This window comes from Lissotriton vulgaris, chromosome 6 (genome assembly GCF_964263255.1).
Source record: "Lissotriton vulgaris chromosome 6, aLisVul1.2, whole genome shotgun sequence".
Taxonomy (NCBI): Eukaryota; Metazoa; Chordata; class Amphibia; order Caudata; family Salamandridae; genus Lissotriton; species Lissotriton vulgaris.
The window spans coordinates 319423259-319449603 of record NC_141694.1 but is presented as its reverse complement, the minus strand read 5'-3'; the positions used below and the strand labels follow the sequence as shown (position 1 = coordinate 319449603).

Here is a 26345-nt window from a genome sequence, read left to right as displayed (position 1 = left end):
ATCATCAATACCCAACATCGCCATAGCCATCCCGGACACTTACAAGATCACCCGAAAAGACCGCTCCAATCAAACAGGAGGAGGCATCGCCATCGTCCATAAAAAACCCATCAAAATGACGACCAGCTCTGACGATCACCTTACAACCGCCGAACACCTCCACTTCCAGATCCACACCAACCCTAGGACCACACTCAGAGGCACCCTCATCTACAGACCTCCAGGAACCCGTAAACAATTCAGCGAAGACATCACCGACTTCATCAGTCCACATGCCCTTGCCTCCGAGAACTACATTCTACGAGGAGACTTCAACTTCCACTTGGAAAAGAAAAACGACAGCAACACCACCACCCTTCTTGACAACCTGGCCAATCTCGGCCTCAAATAACTTGTTGACACCCCCACCCATGTAGCCGGACACACGCTCGACCCTATCTTCACCTCCAGCAAACACATCTCCTTCGATCATACCACAGCTCTCCATTGGACGGACCACAGTTGTGTTCACTTCAGCTACAAAACCACCTCGACCCACAACCCCCCACAACATATTCCCAGAAGAAAATGGAACAAAATCACCACCGACCAACTCCTCACATCGCTCAACCAAAACCCACCGCCCTCTCATCTGACCCAAACCAAGCTGCCATCAAACTCAAACAATGGATCACTCACAGCGCTGGCGAACTAGCACCCCTAAAAAAATCACCAGATCAAACATGGTAGCAAAAAGGCCCCCTGGTTCAATGATGACCTTAAGAATTCCAAGGAACTATGCCGTACTCTCGAAAAAACATGGAGAAAAAACATGACCACCTTCAAGGCAGCCACCCGCAAACACCACCAGCTGATTCGATCCACCAAGAAATCAGCATTCAAGAACCGACTCGACAACAACGCCCATAACAGCAAGGAACTATTCAACATCGTCAAAGAATTCACCAACCCCACCGCAGCCTCAAACAACATCACTCCCCCCCAAGACATCTGCGATTCGTTATCCTCCTCCTTCTACAACAAAATTGCCGACATACATGACAGCTTAAAAAAAACTCCAACAAACAACCCTCTCCACCCCCCTCAGAACCTAAACCACCCTCTAACAACCTCAGCGCCTGGAACCCAATCACCACTGAAGACACCATCCGCCTAATGAATTCCATCCATTCTGGCTCGCCAACCGATCCATGTCCCCACCACATCTTCAACAAAGCAGACTCCATCATCGCACCCTATCTCCGTGATGTCATCAACTGCTCCTTCAACTCTGCTACCTTCCCAGAAAACTGGAAACACGCCGAAGTCAGCGCCCTCCTGAAGAAACCCACAGCAGACCCCTCTGAACTTAAGAACTACCGCCCCATATCCCTCCTCCCATTCCCTGCCAAAGTCATTGAGAAAGCCGTCAATAGCCAACTCGCCGCCTTCCTTGAATCCAACAACTCCCTCGATCCCTCACAGTCCGGCTTTCGAGCCAAACACAGCACCGAAACCTCCCTCATCGCAGCAACAGACGACATTTGAACACTACTGAACAACGGAGAAACAGTGGCCCTCATTTTACTCGACCTCTCCGCCACAGCACCCTCATACAACGCCTCAGCAACATCGGCATAAAAGGAAAAGCCTTGGACTGGATCATCTTGTTCCTAACTGGGAGAACTCCTCCATTCAAATCAGAGGCCACCAAAGTCATCTGCGGTGTACCACAAGGATCATCACTCAGCCCCACCCTCTTCAACGTTTACATGAGTCCACTTGCTTCCATCGCGCGTCAACACAACCTTAACATCATCTCCTACGCTGACGACACCCAGCTGATCCTGTCCCTCACCAATGACCCCAACACCGCCAAAACCAATCTTCACGAAGGCATGAAAGAAATAGCCGTATGGATGAAAAACAGCCGCCTAAAACTTAACTCAGACAAAACGGAAGTACTCATCCTAGGATCATCCCCCTCTGCCTGGGACGACTCTTGGTGGCCTTCGGATCTGGGCTCAGCACCCATACCCACAGACCACGCACGTAACCTTGGCTTCATCCTGGACTCCTCACTCTCGATGACCAAACAAGTCAACGCCGTTTCATCCTCCTGCTTCAACGTACTTCGAATGCTCAAAATAATCTTCCATTGGATCCCCACGGAGACAAGAAAGACTGTCACCCACACACTGGTTACGAGTCGACTAGACTACAGCAACACCCTCTACGCCGGAATTACAGCCAAATTACAGAAAAAACTCAAACGCATCCAAAACGCATCGGCGAGACTAATTTTGGACATCCCTCGCCAAGATCACATTACCGGCCACCTGAAAGACCTCCACTGGCTTCCCATCAACAAGAGAATAACATTCCGTCTCCTCACCCACACACACAAAGCCCTCTACAAACTAGGACCCGAATGCCTCAACACTATCCTTCTACACACCCACCCGCCAACTAAGATCCTCCAATCAAGGCCTCGCCGCAGTCCCGCGTATCCAAAGATCCACCATGGGAGGTAGATCCTTCTCCTACTTGGCGGCCAAGACCTGGAACTCACTCCCCTCTCACCTCCGCCTTACACAGAACCACATCGCCTTCAGAAAAGAACTTAAAACCTGGCTATTCGATAAATAATGAACCCCCTCCCCAAGCGTCTTGCGACTAACCCTGGGCGTAGTTCGCGGAGTAGGACTCCGCGGAGCTACGCGAAGACGCACTTGCACTCTGCAAACTACGCGTAGCTCCGCAGCCATGCGTAGTTGCTTGCTAGACCCGTTCGCGCGCCGTTTTTCGTCTTCGGGAGCGCGGTGCGTGTGTTCGGGGCGTTGCCTGCATGCTCGGGATGGCTAGCGCGCTAAGTTACCCAAAAAATACAGCCAAAGATACAACTTTAAGGGGTTTCTCACTTTTTTGCTAACCAAAATGGTAATTTATTATTATGGTTTAACTTTTAACATGCTCGCAAGTTATTCTGTGCAAGATTGCAGGTTCTGCGTGTTCGGCAACTCGATCTTACCAACAAGCATCCTCGCGCGTCCTTATGACGCTATCGCGCATCCAAATGACGTTATCGCTTTTGCACAGTCGCACGGAATGGTGCGGGAGGGTTTACAAACATGGTGGCACACGCGACCGGGAAAAAGCGAACGCAGAACCAAGGTAAGCCATTGCCGCGCATGCCATAATGTTATTCAGCGCGCGAGAACTACGCTACGCACCGGATCGCGGAGTAATCGACAGCTACGCGTACTCCGCGGAACGCGGAGTTGCCGAAACTCCGCAAACCCCGCGAACGGAGCGTAGTTCTTCGCCCAGGGTTACTTGAGACCCTCTGGGTGAGTAGTGCGCTATACAAATCCTTGAACTTGAACTATACTTGCATTGCTGTACTTATGAGCATTAGTACAGAACGTTTTGAGACACCACTTTGCATCTGCTAGTTATGCAAATTATTATAACTGGCCAATTACCATCAGGTGACTACCACAGTGCTGCAGCTCTGAGCCTGTCCTTTGACCCAACCCACAACTTGCATGCCCAGCCTCTACCCAATGGCCTCGTCCCATTTTATCTTATCAGATGTTCCATATGGTTGGGTAGCAACGCCATGTTTCCACTTACAGGACAGTGTTCCCAATTTCTGAATTGTTTGTGTCCTGCTTCACATGACCTCATAGACCCTTTAATCTGTCAGGCAGCTGTGCAGGCTATAAGGTGTAGCACTATATATACACTGCAGCATATCTAAAGTTGACTTTTGTATTCTAGTAGCAGTCACTGGAGGTGGATCAGAGGCAGTGCTTAATTAGGGGAGGTAGGTGCCGGTGGTGTGCATCACAACTCATTTGTAGCACCAAGGCTTATGTTTCATAAGTTGACTTTAGCCTGAGCAAGATAAACAGATAGAAAAGGGCAAAAGAAGGAGGAAGACAAAAATAGGAAAACTGTGATTATGGGAGCCCATAAGACTGATATAAAGGACAGGAAGTGTAGTTTCTGATGTATGTGAATTAATGAAAAAAAATAAAACTAAGATACCACATTGGAGGAAACAAAATCATGGAAACACAATTTTAAGGCAAACCTTTTTAAGGAAATACAAAATAACCAAAATTAAAGGAAATATTTTAAAGGAAAGATAATTTTAAGGAAAAATCCAAATTTACACGAAATAAGCTTGGTGGAGTTTAGGACTAGAGGCGTTTTAGCATTCAAGGATTTGGTAATGTTTAGGAGTGCCGAGGGATTTTTAGGGGCAGAAATGCCAGTTTAGGGGTGGGAGGGTTTTTTTAATTATCAGAAATGGGTGAATTTTAGGGGTGGTGAGGGGCTTTTAGCATTCACGGAAGAGTGGAGTTTAGGTGTGGTGAGGTGTTTTAGGGTTCAGGAATGGATTGAGTGTAGGGATGTTGAAGGATTTCTAGGGTTCATGGATGGGTGCAGCAGCGGCTGCTCTGAAGGAGCGGAAGAGCATTGCCCCACTACTTTGAGCCACCATTCCCCTAGAAAAAGCAGTTATTTTTTTTTTGAAATTTCTCTTAAATATGTAAATTCGTGTTCAGCAAGGATTTATACCGCGCCTGTTTTGGGGTGCATTTACTTTAGTGGTGTCATATGCCAACAGGCAGGGAGGGACGTGGCTGATGTCATGAACAGCTATGACGCTGGGTAATTAAAATGCACAACAGACTAGCCAGTCTCCGGATAAGGCCAGCCTGACTTGCGTACTTCAAGCTTGTGTGCAAATCCACTATGCTTTTAGGGCAGGGGCTGTAATGTTGGAGTGCAGTCTAGTAGCTGGGTGTGGGCGGAGCTAGGGGGCTAGAGGAAGAGGAGGAGTGGACACAGGCAGGGGACAGAGCAGGGACTCTGAAGAAGCAAGACGTGAATAATAAAGCACCACCATACATCATCTGTAGTGTCTGTCTGATTGATTGCCAGGACACTACAACTGGCGACGAGGGTGGGATTAGCAGCCTGCTATCCTGAAACCCAGAAAGGAACATTGTCTGGTCCCTGGGCGTCGCGAAGAAGAGGTCGCCGAAGCGACACGTGAGCCCCAGCATGATCGCCGTCAGAAGATCAGCGATCGAAATGTGTGCTCCGCGATCAGTGAATTGTGTGGAGTTCCCCTGGTGCAGCGGAGGTAATTGCTGGCAGGGTGTCGGAGCAAATTTTGAACCGAGCGCTGTTCGTGCCAAAAGAAACTGAAAGTGCCCGAGTGAGGTGAGGGCTGAAACGGACTGAGCGAGGGATCCGGAGCCCAACCCCGACCCTGCCGTGCTGCCTGAGTGTGAGGACGCAGAGCGGAGACTGTGAGAGTGCTGTGAGAGGAAGCGCTGCCCCGCCGAAAGAAATTGTGCTGCCCCGATGGAAAACCTCACCCCCGATGCATGAGAAATGGCATGCCAGTAACGAAGAATAATCTGGAGTTTGCCCCGATCCTACCTGGATGTGCTGGAGGCCCAGGAGTGTGTAAGGCTCAAGAAGAGTTGCTGCCTCGAAGGTGACCGGCTGCCGGTGAGTGCCGGGGAGATTCCTGTGAGTGGCAGACTGAATGAAAGCAAGTCTTGTGAGGAGTGAGACTTCAGGCGAGCGGCCATCTTTGAGTCAGGCAGGTTTTAAGGACATACCCTGTGTGATCCATGAGCGGCCATCTTGGAGTCAGGCTGTTAGAGACATCCCCTTGTGAGGTGGGAAGGCGGCCATCTTGAGGTCAGGCAACGTCAAGAAATCATCAAGCATTGGCAAAAGTGAACAAACAAGCACTGGCAAGAACAAAGAAACAAGCATTGGCAAAAAGTCAACAAGCATTGATAACTGTAAGGAAACAAACAAACAAGCATTGGCGAAGACCAAACAAACATTGGCGCAAGCAAGCATTGGTACATGCAAATAAACAAGCATTGGTACATGCAAGTCAACAAGCCTTGGTATGTGCAAATAAACAAGCACTGGTAAATGCAAAGAAATAGGCATGGGTACGGCAAATAAATAAGCGTGGATAACGGCGCGTGAATAACAATGAACAAGTCTTGGCAACCAAAACAGAATAAGCACATGCAAACACGAGAGTGAATCAACTAACAAGCACGAGCAACCACAAGAGTGACTTAACAAGCAAGCATTGACAAAAATAAATGTCAGCACGGGTGGAAACGCGAACATTGCGAACAGTGAGAAACGCAAGCGAATGCGCAGTGGCAAATGTAATAAAGTAACACGTGTCTGTAAAATAAAAGAAGCACAAGCGAACACAAGGACCAAGCAAAGACAACAGCACAATGGAACAAGAATAAGCAAATTCAAGAGACAAAGATGACGCTGAGCACAAACCGAAGAGCGCCGAAGGGAGAAGAGCTGCTAGGCAGAACCGCAGAAGACCCAGAGGAGGGCAGTCCTACAGAGAACCCCGGAGAGAGTAGAACCATCCAAGCTCATTCACCGGCGCATACTGTGATGGTTACAAAGACTATCAATTTCCAAGCAAACGACCGGACCAAAGACCTTGACCAGAATCTCCCTCTCTCATGGCGGGAGGAAATGTAGCACAGCGTTTCACTCCATACACTGAAGTAACGCCCCCAGCGGTGCAGACTGATGATTGGATCTCAGATCTCAAACGACATTGGTGGCTGGAAGCATTGGAGGATTTCCTAAAAGCCAATGGTGAGCAAAGAGAAAGAAAATGTCTGGTGCTACTCCTCCGTCTGGTGGGTCCTGGGGGCCGATGCCCAATCAGAACATTTTCCAAAGAAGACGCGGAAATCTATGAAAGACTCCAAGAGGAGCTCTGTGCCCACCTCAGTGCACAGGCAGATGTGGATCATGATCGCATGGTTTTCAACACAGCACAGCAGGAACCAGGCGAACCGTTGCCAAATTTCATCATTCAGTTGCAAAGCTTGGTACGAGGCTGCCATTTCAACACTTTTACAAATGAGGATGCGGTTCGACTCCGGATAATTGAAGGCTGCGCAAAGCCTGACACAAAGCGTAAGATCCTGCAAGGGCATTGGTCGTTAAAGGAGATCATCAAGAAGGCTGAAATTGGAATGCAAATCAAAGCAAGAGACAGATCGAAGGACGTGCACCTGATAGCAAACCATCAAGACACCTGGGAAGCTAGAACTCTGAAAACAAACATAACTGAACGGAGAGAGAGGGAAGACAGACCAGCAAAAAGACAATGGGAAAGAAACAGTGACAAGGAAAGTGACAAGGAGTACTCCGAGTCAGATTACTCAGCGTCCGACTACTCAGAATCAACCAAAGATCACTCAGAGTCAACCATCCAAAAAACAACTCCCAGGAGTTATTCATTCCCCAGGAGTCCCTCAAGGAGTCATTCAAAGTATGACACACGCTACTCTGACGAGGAGGGAGCGTCCAGTGGGACAGATTGCACTCCTGGACAAGATGGCATTCTGCACAACAAGTGGGGGAGAAAGACAAACCATAGAAGAAGGGGTCGCAATGGTCAACACCGGAAATCAACGCCGGAACATCAGATCCCAAGGAGTGAATACGAGTCCAAGGAAACATCTGGCAGGAGAACACACCACCCTCAGATCAGAGATATTAGAGCACCAAACAATCGGGAAGGAGAACCAGATCGCACAAGACGGACTGGTCCTCCTCCTCCACAACAACAACAACAACAAGCAAGAAAAGATCCATGCATCCATGGGCCCCGCGACAACGAAGAAACAGAGCGGAGATGGTTAACCTCAGGCGAGAAGGACGAAGAGGCAAAAGCTTGGGATCAAGCACAAGGAACAAGCACGGAATCATCAAACAACCTCCCAAATGAGACAACATTGAAGATGTTCCAACAAAGACACACGAAGAAGCATTTCAAAGACAATTCCGAGGTGAAAAGCAGCTCGTCACGGACTACCCGGTTCCGAAGACCACCTGTTAAGACATTCTCAAAGGAACACTCACAGAGGGAACTGACGGAGAACCCCTCTGATTCAGAAAGCACGTCGGTCCGATCCTTTGAGTCGGCAGAGTTGTGGTCCCGACAACGGCCACGCGCAACATTCTCAAAGGAACATTCTCAGAGGGAAGTGACAGAGAACCCCTCTGATTCAGATAGCATTTCGGTCCGATCCTTTGAGTCGACGGAGTCGTGGTCCCGACAACGGCCATGGCGCCAAGCACCCGAACACATCAGAGAACCAAGGGACACTCTTCCCGTCAAGAGCGACACGTCTCACACCAACGTCAATGCACACTCGATCACTCCACCAGACAACCTGTCATATCAATCACTGGTGCATTGCAACACAAATACTACACCCGGATAGGGGCAGCGAGGTTGACTCGAAGGTCCTATAAAAGGAAAACAGACATCCTGGCCATTAGCACCCAAATAACAAGCATTTACAATGCAATGGTTTTGCCTTTGTTAAAGTTAGAGCTATTGGCATTGCTCTTGACATTATTTTTATTTATGTGTTTTTTTTAAAACATAAATAAATGGCATTGTCATTTACAATGCAACTAGCTTTATCTCTCGCAAATGACACACACAAACACCCACAGAGAGCCCCCCCCACACACACACAGAGCCCCCCCACACACACAGAGCCCCCCCACACACACAGAGCCCCCACACACACACCCACACAGAGCCCCCCACACACACAGCCACACAAAGCCCCCCCACACACACCCACACAGAGCCCTCCACACACACCCACACAGAGCCCCCCCACACACTGCGACCCCCCCCCACACACTGCAAGCCCTACACACTGCGACCCCCATTTCAATAGATGTGTGATGCTTACCTGGTACTAAATTGGTCCCTGCATGGCTGAACGGTTGAAATGGTGTAGGAGGCAAGGGGACAAATGTGAGCATGGAGAGAAAGGAGTATAAGTTTGAGATTAGTGACTAGGTGAAAATAAAATCAGGAAGGACACAGGGTGGTCTTTCCAAATTAGATGGTCTATTTCAGGTAGAAAATGTCAGTAGGTTCTTTGTGTTCTTGAGGGGGGATAGGTCCAACCAGCACCATAATCGGACGTTTATTGTTTATACCCATTCGGAACAGGCAACTAGGCAGGATGGCCGTCTCAGAGCCCAATCAGCAGTGAAGCAACAAGGTCCCTAAACCTCCGTAAAAGCATCTGTAACACTGAGGGGCCCTCCTCAACACACACAGGGCTTGATAGAACTTAATTAGTTCCATACTGACAATTATTGCCAGACCAAAAATGTGTTTAAAACAGTAACATACACACTTGATATCTAGGAGAGCTGACCGTGTAGCACTGCAGACCCCAATTTTACCCCCATTTTTGCCTGCACATCCTAAAAACGACCACATACAACATGTGTACACTTTACGCGTTTAATAGCAGTTGACTAGGAAGTTCAGAAAGCTTTTTACAAGCGAGTAGTCCGCCTGCTCACGTTTTTTCTGGGTTTTCCGCTGCTCGAGTTCGCATTTTTAACATGAAAAGCAAAAGGAAAAACACAAACCGACTCGATGGGCTACTCAACATATCTAATAATATACAACCGGATATTTGCGTGTCTAAAGTTCAAAAATGGGTTTTGGCAACTTCCAACTGAGCGTTGAAGGGACTGACTGAGAAATGTGTGTCTCCGAGGCAGGGTGACAGTGTAAACAAGCATTTACAATGCAATGGTCTCGGCAATATTAAAGGTAGAGCTATTGGCATTGCTCATGACATTTTTTTTGGGGTGTTTTTTTTTTTAAATCATAAATAAATGACATTGTCATTTATATTGCCAATAGCGTAATCATTAAATAAATGGCCTTGTCATTTACAATGCCAATAGCTTAATCGCTCGCAAATGCATGACCTATTGAATTTTACACCCACACAGAGCCACACACGCAAAGCCACCCACACACACATAGTCACCCACACAATCTGCACTCTGAATCTGCACTCTGCACTCTGCACTCTGAATCTTCTTCGTTACTAAAGTCAACAACGTATAGATGAGTTTAGAAAATACTGGTTATATTTAAACAAACACATCCCAATAAGTGCGCACGTCGCAGTTTATGAAATTAGAATTTCAATATTCAGTCAAATAAATGCACCAACCTCCATAAGACGCTATGTGGAGCCATGTTTTCTGGTCTCTAGTAAACAAAGGCATCGTGTTGTGGTCCAACCCTCGGCTTATGTCGATTATTTTATAATTTACCTATTTTTTTATAATGTTACACTCCCGACCTCCATACGGTGCTGTATTAAAAGCCATGTTTTTGGGTTCAGACGAGACGCTCTGGTGTGAAATTATAATTATAAATATTCAGTAATGTCAATTTTCGGTAAAATATAAGCACACCAATCTCGTAAGGCGCTTTAAAAGTATGTGTTTGCTCCTGTATACACACGCATCAGACAGTTACAAAGGGGCTGATGGGTATTCTAGGAGTAGGTTATCCTTGTCTTTTGGAATCCCATTACTCAGCCATTCTGGATTGCCACTCCTCATTAAATAGCCACGCTGCCTCCACAGCACACCACTAACCGGCCATTCTGTATCTCTCAACGCTCCATTAAATGGCCAGCCTGTGTCAACCACATCAACCGGTCATTCGGAATGCACTGTACACCATTACAATCCCCTTACCTCCTCCTCTGTGCACCCCATTCTGCAATGCCTTACCCAGCATCTAGTTCACCTGCCCTTACACCTCACCCTGCAGCCCTTCGGTTGTCCATCTGTAATGCACCCCTTCCAGCACCTCATGAGGTGCAGGCCTTTCTGCCCGTAACCTGGAAGCCTGCCCCTTTGCGTGAGTCTTCTTAGCCGGAAGTCCCTCTGATTGCTTCAGTACCTTTAGTGGGAATTCTGTCCTGCCAATCTCTTGAGGTCCATCAGTTGGATGCCAGCCTCCCTGATTGCCACTAAAATATCGAGCCTCTCGCGGTAGGGGGGCGGGAACGGGAGCCGAGGCAGCGGTAGGGGGTCGGGAACTGGGCCGGGGAGACACAGAGAGCGAGGCAGCGGTAGGGGGGTGGGAACGGGAGCCGAGGCAGCGGTAGGGGGGCGGGAACGGGGCCGGGGAGACAGAGAGCGAGGCAGCGGTAGGGGGGCGGGAACGGGAGCCGAGGCAGCGGTAGGGGCCGGGAACGGGGCCGGGGAGACACAGAGAGCGAGGCAGCGGTAGGGGGGCGGGAACGGGAGCCGAGGCAGCGGTAAAAAGCAAAAAAAAAAATGCAAGCACTCACCTGGACTTCTTCCGGGTGCCTTTAATGCCGGACCAGATTCGGGGGCGTTCCCGAGAACCGGCTTTCGGCTGACGTAGCCAAAAGCCAAAAAATCTCGGGAACGCCCCCGAATCTGGTCCGGGATTGACGGACAGAGCCAACTCCCAATGGTTAGCCTCCATTTATGGAGCTAGCCAATGGGAGGAGGGGGCTGTTACCCGACTCCACACACAGATCATAAGATTTTTCCTAGTGCATGCGTACTTCGTACTTCGTACGCATGCATTTGCTAGGCAAAACCTAAAAACAGACCAACCAGTCGATCTGCAAAGGAAGCTGGACATGTCAGGAGAGACAAGTCATCATCGGATGAGAACGAAACACACAAATACCCAGCCGGTTCCAGGGTTTACCTGTTCTAGGCGCGAGCAGGAGTGGGAGAGACAACCAGAGACAGCAAATCAATCTCCAAGCCATAACAAGATGATCTCCACAGTTCATACCCCACCGGCTGGCGTCCCAGACTCGAAACAGGAAGACGGTGTTGTTCTTGACCTGACAAGGCAAAAGGAAGTAAAAATACATGCAGACACTCGGAAGGAAACCAGAACAACATCCCCTCGGAAAAGAGGCCGAGCGTCACGTGAGCAAGAGTCACAAAGGAGGACAGACTGCCGATATCAAACTGAGCTCTCCATAGGCACCTCAGACACTGAAGGTGAGTGGATCACTCAGAAGTTGAGAAACAAACATCATGAATCTGAACATATGCACATCACACGAGAAGTCGCGCAAGTGCAAAGATGTACTCTCGTAATAAAAGATGCTCTCGTCGAGGAGGCAGAAGGCCACACAACGCAAACTGAGATACGTCCATATATCTCAAGCGAACAGCCCGCGGACTTGTATGGCTGACCCAGAAACTCTAAATATGTTAGACGCTAAGTTCATTTCGTTAACAAGGGGGGAGATGTAATGTTGGAGTGCAGTCTAGTAGCTGGGTGTGGGCGGAGCTAGGGGGCTAGAGGAAGAGGAGGAGTGGACACAGGAAGGGGACAGTTAGAGTAGGGACCCTGAAGAAGCAAGACGTGAATAATAAAGCACCACCATACATCATCTGTAGTGTCTGTCTGATTGATTGCCAGGACACTACAGGGGATTGGCCAGTTAACGCAGCCCTCCTTGTCTTCACTAGGGTGCTGTGTTGCCATGTACAACCAATCTCAGTGCAGCTCAAAAGCCATTTAATATAATAAATAGCATAAGAGCTACGTCAGCGTTGGCTCCTTGGCACACAGGAACCTCCATGAGAGTCAGACAGCATGGGGGCAGAAAGACTTACAACATTGCCAATTATGGTGCAGCTTTCTTTTAAAGCGCACAATTGGCCATGTTTTTTATTTTTTTTATTATTCTCTGCCAGGGCTTCCATTGTGAGAGTGAATATACAGACTGAAGTCTGTGATCACAGCTGAGCTTAGTGCTGTGTATCCCTAACACTGCAGTAAAGTAAGTTGCCCTGCAGCTGCAGTAGTTATATTTTTTTAAAATAGCTATTGCTGAGAAGTCTTTGAGTAGAAATGCCTTTGAAATGAACATAATCGGATGTTCAGCATTAAAAGGAATTTTAAAGCTGCTCTGGGTGCACTGTAGTTTTGTTGTCATGAATAGCTTAACTCCCCTAGTGTTTGCTTTACTCACTTGGTGAAAGTCAAAGGGGACTTTTACGCCTCACCACTTTCGAACATCACCAGCCACAAGTGGATGGGCAGAGTTTAGGGCTTGAAGGTTTATACGGTTCAATGGTGGGTAGATGCTAGGGGTGCTCATGAATTTGTTGGGTTCAGGAATTGGTGGAGTTTAGGGTGGCTGTGTTTTTTGATGAAAGTGCCCCCAAAAGTGTTCACCAATATCTATTGCCATGGTGCAATGTACGAAGGACTTCATGGAATCGAGTGCACGCTAGTCTATATCTTGACAAGTGGTGCCTAGCTACTTACTGGACCAGGTTGATAACTCGCTAATGGTTATGCAGAGATGGAAGTTTTATGGCATTTCCAGATTTAAGGACAGGCTGATCTGGCCTTGAGATGCGAACTACATATAACTTTTAACCCCTTTTTTTACGTCATATATTATGTCTTTTCCTAAACTAATAAGTGGTTTGTGTACAGCATTCCACACCTACACAAAACACCAATAACTGAAACAGAAATAGAATGGATGTTTAAGTTCTCTGTTGGTTTGAGTCCTTGGCAGTTTTTTGTTCTTTTTAAAGATTTTGAGACTATAGGTATTTTTTTCCAAATTTTAATGAGCAACGTATGCTAATTATTCACACTCAATTAACTGTACAAATGTTTCCCATTCACATGCTTAACTGTATGATCTCACTCTTGTTTCTTCTCAGAAGCACAAGTCACCTGGAACCCGCTCACGCAAAGTAGCCCTCTAAGCTGGATGCATCTGAGACCACTCGCCAAGACAGCGTGAATATTTTGTAGGTACCATATTTTTAGTTTACTCTTTTCAACCACAACAACTATAGATCAGTCCAGTTTCTCCTGTTTTGAACATTTTCTAGACTAAGGCTCTGCTAATCTGAGGCATTTTCTCATGTACCAGTATTTCAACATTACTACCATGTTGAAAGGTAGAACTTTGCTTGGTGATCGTGGCGAGCACACTGTCAATGTGAACTTCTCAAGCAAGGAGCCAGAGAGCAAATGATTTCTATTGTATTGTAATTCTCGTTTTGAGTGTAAATCTGAAACATCCTGCTAGGCCTTTGTGAGTCACATCTTATCAGATATAAAGTGATGATAGTAGTGTGTTAGAAACATTTTTCTCCCGGTTATTTCAGTCACACTGGAACATAACACTTTCTTTCAAGTTATTGCAATTGTTAAGTGTTATAGAAGACAAAATATCACCAGACAGTCCGAAAATTACTTCAATCCATCAGCACCCAAGGCTATTTTTCCCATCCTGTTTAAAGCAATCTATAATTTCTATTGCACTCTAGTTTATTCGCTGTTGAGAAACGTATTGAACAACTAGCTGGAGGCAAATAAACGATTCTGTGTCCCAATCGACACATTAATTTGTGCTGTCAGGTCAAAAGGTTACAGAGCACAGGCAGCAACAGTGCAGCTCGTTGGGAAAAGGAACTTGAGCAGTGTAGCAACAAATTGTGTGCATGTTTTGAACGAGACAGGCTACCTTGTGAAAATAGCCGTGTCCACGGCCAGTGAAATTAGTTTTCAGCTCCCTCAACAGTGCACTGTATTTATGCAATGTAAAATTCCGTAAATAAATAAATATCTGTGAACATGGGGTTATGCATTTCGAAAATAACTCAAAATAGCAATTGAACTGCTGTCCTCCAATGTCTTCGTTGTTAGAAAATAGTATACAATACTTTAAAGATCTATATAATGAGCACTAACATAATATATTCTACCTTGTCTAAATACACTGCTTGTGCAAAGGTACCCAGTGCACAATAGAGCTTTCACATATCTGGAATGATGCAACAACAATAACATTTATACACAAGAATCAGGAAAGAATTATTAATTCTGATCCTCTTTCTGAACAGATGGCCCCTAATTTAGAGTTTAGCGACTTTGTGACATTGCCAGTTTGTGACGGATGTCCCACATCCCCCAACTCTAATGTATGACCCTTCTGCTCAGATATACCATAAATGTGTCATCCGCCCTATTTAGATATCACTCGACTCTCCAAGTAGGGTGAAAAGAACATCAACCAGTTTTTGGCAAATGTCTCGTATTCTCCAAACTCAAAATTAAGTTAATTATTAGGTATTTATGCATGCTGAATAATTGTTTTTTTATGGCTCCTAATCAATGTCAAGTATTCACCCCTTAACCCGTATTAATAAATAATATTTTTACATGTTTATTAGTTTTAATAGAGATAACACAGCTACCATTATTATTTAGTCACCCGGGGAAAGAAAAACAAAATATTTTTGATTAGCGCTGCTTCATATAAGTAAGGTAGGTGCTTGGTGCAAATACCAGAAGCAGCTCAAGCCTTTAAAGTCCCTGTGACAGGCAGCGATATATTACTGTTTGAGGTGGTGAAATATCACTGCTCCAGTGTTTCAATGATTGACGATTCATGTCAGACCAACACTGTGGCAAAGACTTGTCTTAAATTGGCACATTCGGTGCTCGCTTTTTGAAATACGGCCTCTGGTGTGTAAAATAAACACCCAGAAGTGCAAGTGATGTTAAGTGCAAGTGGTGTTAATTTAAGGAGTGTCATGTTACTCTTGAATATCACACTATAGTGAACTCTCGTGCAGTGTACACTGTTAAATGAACCTAAAATGTAAATTTTTTGTCAATGTTTCTACACTGTCAAATGCTGCTGCATGCTTCCAAACCTATGCCTTTGATCAATGGAACGTCATATTTAATTTCTTGAGTGTCGAACTGATGTCAGTCACTGTTCTCTTAAAGTGATTGTTCACATTTGATTTTTTTGTGAATACTTTTTTTTCCCCTCTTATCTGTATTTCGAAAATTTACTTTTTATTTTGTTCTTCTGTCCAATTCATTAGCTACATGGGGAAAACATGCATCATACCATATATAACGGGAGGACTCCAACTGGGATTCTGTGTAGAACTATATTTAACCTTTTATAAAGAACAATGGAACTCGCAATGCATAGGAGCTGAATGTAAAAGGAATTGTCTCTCAATGAGTTAAAGGACCTTGTGGGAATGCACACCTAAAATAGTTGGCTTGAACGATAATTAAATAAATGTTTCATTTTCAATATATAGAGATGAGAAAAAAGAATCCTTATTCATGAATAAACAAATGTGAACTATGGCCTAATCCAGGTACTAGACACCTGTATGATATAAGGGTCTTAAACGGAGATATAAGAGAACGTACAGGGAATATATATATATGGTAAGAACAGTAAGGGGCCTACAAGTACCGAATTGTTGGTCTCCATAAAATTATATTGGGGCCGTTTTAGGGGGTATTATACATGTTTAACGGCAAATGTGTTGGTCTCTTGCTGGGGGGATGGGGGTACTTCATATCAATTCTATCTAGGAACATTTGCAGAATAATATTGACCTAATGTATTCCATCTGGGAGTGAGGCTATTAGTCACAGGATTCACATTGCAGAATAAAAGTTATACTTTCTAACATGTATAAGATGTCGATAGGAATCTGAGGAGGAAGTTTGTCACTTTAGGCATTAGAGACCTCACTATAGTTTCATCTAATTGTTATTCGAGGAAGGCCAGGATTAGGACTCTTCATTTTAGGGAATGGCAAAGCTGTCCTGGCCATTCTTCTACTGTCACATTTTCCCAGTAGGCTGCGGGCTAGAAGGCTACTTTCATAGCTGGGTGAGCTGCCAATCTGCCATAACCATACCACAAACTTGTAAATGTACAGGAATTTGTATAGCGCAAATCACCGAGCGGTTTCTAAGCGCTTGCTTAGGGAACCCGTCCTGGTATTCCCCTGTGAGATAACCCCGGCAGGGTATCCGCAAGGTGAAAGCCAGGCATCCCGCCGCAAGGGGCCGTTGTGGAGATTAAGCAAGCTATTGCCCAGAGTCGCAGAGTGTGAACCCGTGAATCGAGTAGGCACCGGAGCAAGAATTGTCAAGTCCATGGACATTTTAGGACTCAAGACCCCGGCGAGCCAGGAATTGAACCCTGGTCCCGGGCTGACCTCTGCTTCCAGGTCTGCCTCCTCTAACCAGTGAGCCACACTTCTCCTTGACAGCGTCTTCCAATGTGAAACTGGTTAAAACATTGTTACCACGACTGATTAGGGTTTGCAATCCAGGCTGATGATGCTTGTATCTATTATTATTCAAAGGACATGATTGTAGAGTCATCTGCATGCTCTACAGGGCACTTTTGCACAGTGGGTGCCAGTAACAATTGGCAGAACCTAAAACTAACGTTGATATTTCCCTAGAATATTTGAATGAGCTGTTAAAGGTTCATTAGGCTGATGCATTTGCTGTATTGTTTGCGTTTGGAAAATGTAGTCCAAATTAAAACCGTTATATTTCACATTCCTTTTACATCCGTAGCGAACGTGGATTTTGACACATTACACACAGGCAAAAGGAACACACCGCATATTTTTGTGCAGATTTAAAAGCAATCCATAGATGAGACAATACAGAAACACAATAAAAATACAGATACGTTGGTAAAGATTAGAATACTAATATGTTGTTCAGGGACTGTCTTGAAATACAGACCGTTGAAACATTCTGAACATTAAAGACTTTGTTCCTGTTAAACATTCCATTGGATAATAGTATGGGGCAGTCAAGGCAGCTAAAAGGTTACATTTGTGGAATCAGGAAAATTATATCAATCTGTTAGAACAGAGCAGCTTTAGATAGTGTGAGAGTGTATTAAGCTTTTTTAAAACTATTTTTATTTATTCCTTCAACAATAACAGCTCTGTATCATACAAGGACCCTCCCCATCCACACACAATTTAACGCTTGTTTACATAATGTTTGCATTGTGAAAGCATTACAGCACTCAACAATATTAAACACTCGGAAGCCGACACAGCTCCTGCCATATGTACCCTATGTGTCATGCCACCAATCAGGGTGGTCTATTATTTAGAGGGTCTAATAGTTTGGTTAACATCTCAGCCCCTTTCTCAATAAGCTTTTCCCCTTCTCATTGTCTTTGATGGAGCGTAACTAATTTAGTATGACTTTCTCAGTCAATTGTTGCTCATTGGATAATACAATACAAATACATACTTAAGAAACAGGACTAACAGCGTGACTTGTAAAACATATGAGAGTTCAATCTGCATTGTAAAAGCATGCAGTAGGATTGCAAACCTGTTTGAGTTGAAAATGATAATTTCTGGATCGATTTGGTACGGTAACGATCACCCCATAGACAGACCATAGAATTCGACCAATGAAAATCATGCAGACTGTGCAAAGGATACTTTTGTGGGAAAGAACTATGCATAATTTTAAGTATAACTGCCCTGTGGGAAAAGACTGTTGACTGGCCGTCTTTGAACTTCATATATCACTGGCATGCTCTCAGACTGAACTCTGATTTCAGTGAACTGAACTCTTACTTCCTGCGCTTTGCCCGCTGGTAAAGTCAAGCAGGCAAAACCTTTCGGCTGAAGGGTTGTATGACTCCGGCTGTTGCACTTTGTGCTCTTGCGTTCTCTTTGGGCTCACCTCGAGGCTCCATAACCCTGATAATCTGCAACCGATTCTTGGTTTGTATGAATCATACCTGTATTTCTCATATTGTATTATTGTTCTCTCACTCTCTCTCATTCTCACCAGGTATTTGTTTTGAATTGCATCTGAATTTGAACTGTGATGTGTTGTAAATTTACCTGTACTAAAAAATTAATCGATATTAAATGATTCTAAATGTATTTTTGTGCTCTGACCATTTCAAACTTGAGCTTAGATGAAGATTTGTTGTCATTTTTAGAGTCTAGTCATTAAAAATGTCATGGTTATTATGTTTGGTAAGTAGGCACTTCTTTGTTCCAGGTCCTCAAGAAGGAGTGGCCATTCGTCTCTGAATTATCCTAGTCCCTATTAGCTCAATTCAAGATTTATCGGAGGACCTTGATGTTTGTGAAAAATAGACATTGATGTTGTAGAGTTTATATGGGCCAAACTCTGTGATATTGTAGATGAGTGGTAGCTGATGTGAGTAAGATGTGGATTTTTGATAAGTAAGTAAAGGGTGAGGAGATAAAAACCCTTGTTCCTGCTGCATCACCTTCATATGGTGCTCATCCACCAGAGCCCATTCCTGTAAGTCGTTTTACCACTTTACATAATCTAGAGGTCTTGGGGCTTCCCAGTAGATTGAAATATTCCGCTTAGTTAACATTGTCCACAGAACATAAGCTTCCTTGTTGTATAACCTTCTTTTACAGGCAATATACAGAGTAGGGATTTCTTTACAGAGGTAATCAGCTCTACCAAGGTTAAATGTGTCAAAATACTATGCACTTGCCCCCCAAATTCCTCCATCCTTGAGCACCTGCAGGTCATGAGCCGGAAACATGGCTGTGTTCCTCCACATCTCCCACATGCGGCCTGTTAATCCGGATGTGTCAGTGCACATTTCTGTAGGGTGAGGTTTGTTTTATGTAGGAAATGAAACTGTATCAATTTACAACATACATCAGGGGAAATACCCTTGACCTGAGTGTTTATTAAGATTAAACGAATTAGAAAGCGTATTATTTAAGAATGGATGATCTAATATCTAGACTGGATTATCTATTTTCCAGATACACACTGGCTTCCTTTGTGCTTCAAATAATAACAAGGCCTGATGTAAAAGGTTTATAATGCCAATAAGGTTCATTGGAACATTTGAATGTTGAGCGCACTATTGAAGACAATTGAGTGCTCTGGGCTTCTAATGGCTGAGGGAAGCCTGTAGCATCAACATTCCAATGATTGTTCACAGCACTTGCTGTGAACAAAGGCCACACAGAGCCCGAGGGGAATTCAACTCCCTTGGGCTCTGTGATGTCTTTTGAAGTACCTGAAAATTATTCACCACCTCCCGATTACAGTGATCATCACAACCAATCCCATTTGCATTACCAATAATCAGTCGGTTGGCAGTGTAGAAGGTCCAAGCATTTATTAGACAAAGACAAACTCTGCCAGAGGAGCTCCTTGCGACCTAACCCCACGAGGTCCGCCAAGAAGAATGCTGGCACATTATCAGAACATCATGTATATACAGTTGCATTGGCAGAATCATTGCCCAAGATGGAAAAATACAAGCTGGTACAGTTTGGTGCAAGAAGGAAAGACCATATATGGCAGACAAAGCACTCTTGGTTTAGCTCATCCTAGATTAGCAAGGTCGGCCGGGTGACTCCCTTCTGCCAGCTTCTGAACAGCCTGCGCCGCACCCCTCCCGGAATGTACTTATCAGGCCCTCCTCTGCTACCTACAACCTTGACGGGCCTAACGAGCTGAAACAGCAATTCTGCAACAGTTGGTGTATTTCTCAGGAGAATGCTTTCTGAATATAGTGAAGTGAACGGGGCTGTTAATACAGGATTCCGAGCAAGGCCACAAAATGGCGTCGGTCGAGACAACAAAACGTAAAATGCAAAGGCCAGTGCAGGCTAAGGTTCTAGAACGTGACAGATGGAATTATGCTAATGTGTATGTGCATATACTAATAGGTTTAGATACATCATGCTAATTCTAACACATCGATTATAGGAACTATATTGTTGTACCTTGATGCCAGTTCCTCAAACCCTCCTTTTAGCGTGGTGTAGCTAAATAGATAGGACAGGAAATCTAATCTTCAAAAATATCTTCATTGATTGTCATCAGCTCATTTATCTCCTGTTGCAACATCTGGGCTTTAGAAGGGACTTTGGTTGGTATACACATGGTAGCGATCCTGAAAGCACAGTAGGAACAACATGCCGGGCCGCACTGCAGCAGGATGCAGCAGGTAAAAATGATACCGGCTGCTCCGCACAGAATTAACAAAATCTTCCATCCCCAGGTGGTCAGAAGTCCCCAGAACCACCCAGACAGTGACCAGGATCCATTATCGACATGCATGTCAGAGGCAATGCGATGCAATTTCTGAATGGCCAAATGAACAGAGGTGGCGGAGTCAGGAATATACACGCAGCAAGAGCTGCCAATCACACGGCATGCTCCACCGCAGTCAGCTAAGATGACGTCTAAAACCATACGGTTTTGGAGCGCAACGAGCCTCGTCGCCTGAAGCTCAGCCGTAAGGTTGGTCATGATGTCAGTAGTTATATTAATGACATTTTCCACTATCCTGGACAGTCTTCGAATTTCTCTGCTATTAAAAATTGGCCCCCAGAATGGCACTAACCCTTTGCTAAAATCGGTAAATTGCTGCAAAGAGGTGTCAGTTTGATCGACCTCAGTCTTAATAAGCTGCCTGCGCTGCCTTTGGGGCACCACTGAAGGCGTTGGGGCCATAGAGCGCAACCGGTGTGTACGATGGTAATCTGAAGGTGCTATGTACACAGGCGGATAGAGGAAGGACATGCAACACCGTCCTGCCCAATTTCGAGGTAACCAAGTGTATGCATTTTCACCACAGACGAAATAAACATTGGGCGGGGTGACCAACGGAGGGCAAATGCGTTTTCGTAAACGATAGGTGTAGTTGCAAATGCTCTCCCCAACCTGCACTCTGCCTATCCCCTGTACACAGAATACTGAGGAAACATTCAGGATAGGAATAGGTACAGCACGATCTCTAGTAACATTTCGCTCAAGGAACAACTGGAAGTACTGGGATGCATTGAAATTTCTAAAGTCATAAAGTTCTTCCTCCATCCAAACCTCATCTCTAACTGCTAGATATTTCTGCATACAAGCCTGTGGGTCTATATATCCCCGCCCCCCACGACCACTTTTATTAAAGCCATAATGTGCATCAATGTACTCCAACACCAAGTTATGCTCATTGTAATCCAAATTTTTTCGCTGCTCACCCCAATGGCGGTATATAGCCGAAAACAGCCTAAACCATGCTTCACAGCTTCCTAAATAGGTCATGGCTAAGGAGAGGAATAAATCATGATTATGAACCACAGAGGGCAAGAGCCCACACACCCAGCAATCAGTAGTGTTAGCAACACTGTGAGTTTGATGAAGCATCTCAACAAAAACATTCTTGGCATAAGTCTGGCGATGGCGCTCCTTGTGGGGTGCTAAAGTGTATAGGAGATGCTAAGAGGGGGCAACAGTAGTTGGTAGAAATTTCTGCAAAGGGTACTCATGTTCCAGATAGACAAATAAACTCATGAACACAGCTATTATGACAGCAATTACTACTACAAATGCTACCTTGACCTTTGTGGTCCATGTCGAAAACATTGGTTCATAAAAAGGTATATAACGTGGGGCAATTGGAATTTCTTCTTCTAGTACAGGTCGGCCAAAAGGGTACATTCCTAGCTTAAAGAATCCTAAAGATAAGTCCGGGCCTAGCAGTCCGTCCTATCAGAGGGTTCTTCTCCCTGTGTCCGTTAGAGCCTCACAGGCAGGCTCTCATCATTTCCCAGAAGAACCAAAAGAAGGTGGTCTGAATTTATTTCGTGCTACAACCTGGCCTTTATGTTGGCATCAGTCTTTCTTTCTGAACAGAGCACAGTGATCAAAGTTCCAGCTCTCAGCGCGTTCAGTCCAGTGTCTCGCTCAGCACCTCAGACCAGCAAGCTAACAAGCCCTGTCTAAGCAATCAAGTCTTTCCTTATCTCCTGACGGTGGGGTCTGAGGTACCGGTTTTTGCTTTCTCTGCCGCAGGTTGTATCGCACACTACCCGGCACTTCCTGATCAGAAAACAGCACACCAGATACTTTCTGAGAATTTTCATGTGCAAGGGCCCGGGGAGCAGGATTCGAAGCTCCAACAGATTCAGTAGAGACCAAGTTGTCTGGCCTCGCCACCCTCTCCTCTAGCCTTGTCTCGATCTCACAGGCGTCGGAAAAGGGCACAAATGCAGTAGCTTTCTCACTCTCCTGCGTCAGAATACCCCCTGCACGTTGCTGATCATAAGGAAGTGGAATTGGCAGCCTCTTTAAATGTGAAACATGAAGCCAATGCTTCTTCCCGTCCACTTTAACCGCCGTCCGGGTAGCCAGAAGAATCTGACGGGGCTCGGACCACCTTGAAGCCAGGCTGGAGTCTCGCTCAAATTTCTTCACCAGTACCCACTGGCCGGGTTGTAGTCGATGTCCGGGGCCCTCTGGCAGCAGCTGCAGTACGGAGGCTACCTGCTGATGAACAGAACGAAGGTCTTTAGTTAAAGCGTAAAGGTAATCAATCAACATAGGACATTCAATATCAGAAAAAGACCGTGGCCTGGGCACCCCCCACACGTTCGCCGGCCTCCCAAAAACAATTTCATAGGGTGATAGACCAGATCGGGAATGAGGGGTAACCTGCAAGGACATGAGTGCTAAAGGCAAGGTGTCAGGCCATTTCAATCCTGTACTTTCCTGTATTTTGGCCATTTTCAGTTTGAGCGTGCCATTGTATTTTTCCACAAGTCCAGTTGATTGGGGGTGCCGGGCAGCGTGGAATTTCTGTTTAATCTGTAGGCCTTCACAGATGTGCTTAACCAGGGCCCCATGGAAGTGTCCCCCGTTATCTGACCAGATCAAGCGGGGCAAACCAAAGCGGGGCAGGAATTCTTTGAGGAGGGCTTTAGCTGTGGCCATTGCCGTGTTTTCTTTGGTGGGGTAGGCCTCAACGCATTTGCTAAAGGCACAGACAACCACTAAAACGTACTTCAAGTTGTTAACGCACTCCATATGAATATAATCCATCTGAAGTACCTCGAAAGGCAATGTCGGGGTTGCAAAATTCCCGCTCAAGACATTCTCTCCCTTCCCGGGATTGTGTCGCAGACACACCATACAGTATTGGACCAACCGGACAGCCATCCTTTGAATGTGAGGGTTGTTCCAAACTGGGTCCAAAAGCCCACAGATACCTTTCGCTCCTATGTGTGCAGGACCATGCGCCATAGTCACAACGGCTTGCACTAGTGCGTTGGGCAATAACCATCTTTGTTTCTCTGTCAGATCGACCCAGCAATTATTCTCATCCAATCTTCCTACCTCCTTTTCCCATTTCTCCAATTCAGCGGGTGTAGCTTCCTGCTGTAACGCCCTCACACTTTCCATGGTGTTATCGAATAGCTCAGAGTCCTCCGCCCACTTGCAGAAGTATTCACAAACATTTTTGACATTAGGGACTGTGCTGTCTGCTTGGCCACCTGATCCGCAAAGGCATTCCCTTCCCCCACCTCATCTACTATTGCTTTGTGGGAACTGCATTTAATGATGGCTACTTTCTTAGGCAAGGTGAGGGCATCTAACAATCGTAGCACCAAGGGACCATTCTGGACCATTCTGTATCTTTTGACCATGGGAAGTAAGAAAACCCCGCTCCCTCCACAGCCGCCCAAAGCTATGGGCCACGCCAAAGGCATATTGGCTGTCAGTGTAAATGTTGACCTCAAGTCCCTCGCTCAACTCGCAGGCTCGCAGGAGGGCCAAGAGTTCGGCTGCCTGGGCTGACCGATGCGGAACTCGGAATGTTTCGACTACTGTTTTTAGAGTCATAATTGCATATGCAGCTGTTGTTGTTCCATCTGCCAATTTGAAACAGGACCCATCTACATACAATTCCCCCTGGGGTTCAGCTAGGGGGGTGTCTGTTAAATCAATCCTGCCTTTAGTTTCTTCTTCGGTGCGAAAAATACAATCATGTATGTCATCATTATGTTCACCCGTAGGGAGTGGTAACAAGGTGGCCGGATTCAATGTTGCACACCGGGTGATCGTGATGAGTGGTGCGAATAGTGTTAACTCGTATCCAGTGAGGCGTGCGCTTGTGAGATGCTGTGTTTAGCATTGTATCCACAGCGTGCGGTACCATCACTGTTAGGTTTGAATTTAAAACGAGTCCTTCTGACTGCCGGATGGCCACCGCAACAGCTGCTGTGGCCCTCAGACAGCTTGGAAGTGCTCTTGCGACATTATCCAATGTAGCTGACAAATAGGCGCAAGGTCTTTGCTTACCACCAAAGTCCTGCGTTAACACTGACAGTGAACAACCGTCGACCTCATGCACGTATAGTACAAAAGGTTTACGGTCGTCAGGAGTGCCCAAGACAGGGGCGGAACAAAGAGCAGTTTTTAAAGATTCAAAAGAGTGCTGACATTCATCCGTCCAGGTAAGGGGTTCATGCACGTCCTTAGTAGTCAGATGCAACAGAGGTTTAGCAAGAAGGGAAAAATTAGGTATCCATTGGCGACAGTAAGAGGTTATGCCAAGAAAAGCGCGAACTACGCATTGCGTGCAAGGGACAGACATTGTAGCAATGGTAGTATTACGTTCAGGTGTTAGTCGTCTACCCTCCTTCGATAGTAGATGACCGAGGTAGGTCACCTCCTGTCGACAGTAATGGAATTTCGACAGGGAGACCTTATTTCCCTTTGCAGCCAAATGATGTAACAACTTAACGGTCGCATCCTTGCAACCCTCTTCCGTATCCGACGCGATCAGGAGATCGTCCACGTATTGCAGTAGGACGTTACCCTGTGGCAAGTCCAAGTCATCCAGCAAAGCATTGAGGGCCTGGCTGTATATACTCGGGCTTTCAGTATAGCCTTGTGGTGCGCGGCAGAAGCGGAAGCTGCGGCCAGATAACAAGAATCCGAAAATCTGCCTGCTATCGGGATGAATGGGAATACTGAAGAAGGCATTCTTCAGATCAATGACCGAAAAATATTGTGCGGTTGGTGGAATCATCGTAAGGATGGTGGTAATGTCAGTCACCACAGGATACTGCGGCACCACAATCTTATTGACAGCTCTAAGGTCAATCACAAAACGGTAAGCAGCATCGTGTCCTGGTATGCTAGAATCAGAATTCCTTTTCAAAATGGGAAGAATGGGGCTATTGCACACATTTGCGGCTGTCTCTTCCACCACTCCCTTGTCGATCAAATCCTGAATTATAGATAGCAACGCCCGCTCACCTGCTGGTGCAATCATGTACTGCGGAATGCGTGGCAGTTTTGCCCCTTGTTTCAGCGTGATGTGAACCAGGGGAATGTCTAACTTACCAACATCAGCATCCCCTGTTGCCCAAAGTGTGGCTGGGACGCCATCGAACTCCGGGGGCAGGGGCTCATTTTTAGCAAAGCATTGTTTCAGATATTCAGTACAAGGTCTGATCGTCAAATACACCCTATCAGCAGAACAATGTATGGTCGCGTTTAGCTTTTTCAACATCTCGAAACCCAACAAATTTTCTCCACAATGTGAGGTAAGCAAAAGTGGAGTGTCGACGGTGGCAGGGCCAATCGAGAAGGGAAGAGGTTTGGAAATGGGACTGACCACAGGGACTCCCGAGAATCCCACTGAAATGTTATTTTGCCCAGACAGAGTCGCCCCTGGAACCAACGATCGAGCAACGGAACTATTCATTGCCCCCGTGTCAATTAGGAAATTTTCAGAAGTCCCCAACACCTCCCCTTTTACATAGGGTCC

General features: G+C 45.8%; 1 protein-coding gene across 10 annotated transcripts in view; it reads left to right on the top strand.

Annotated features, from left to right (window-relative positions):
- Window positions 1-26345, top strand: part of HPCAL1 (hippocalcin like 1) — a 1564223-nt gene that overhangs the window by 567704 nt on the left and 970174 nt on the right. For all 10 annotated transcript variants that reach the window (XM_086926340.1, XM_086926339.1, XM_086926341.1 and 7 more), the window contains one exon: window positions 13615-13704. The gene's annotated coding sequence lies outside the window, so the exon portion shown is untranslated. The remainder of the gene's footprint in view (window positions 1-13614; window positions 13705-26345) is intronic.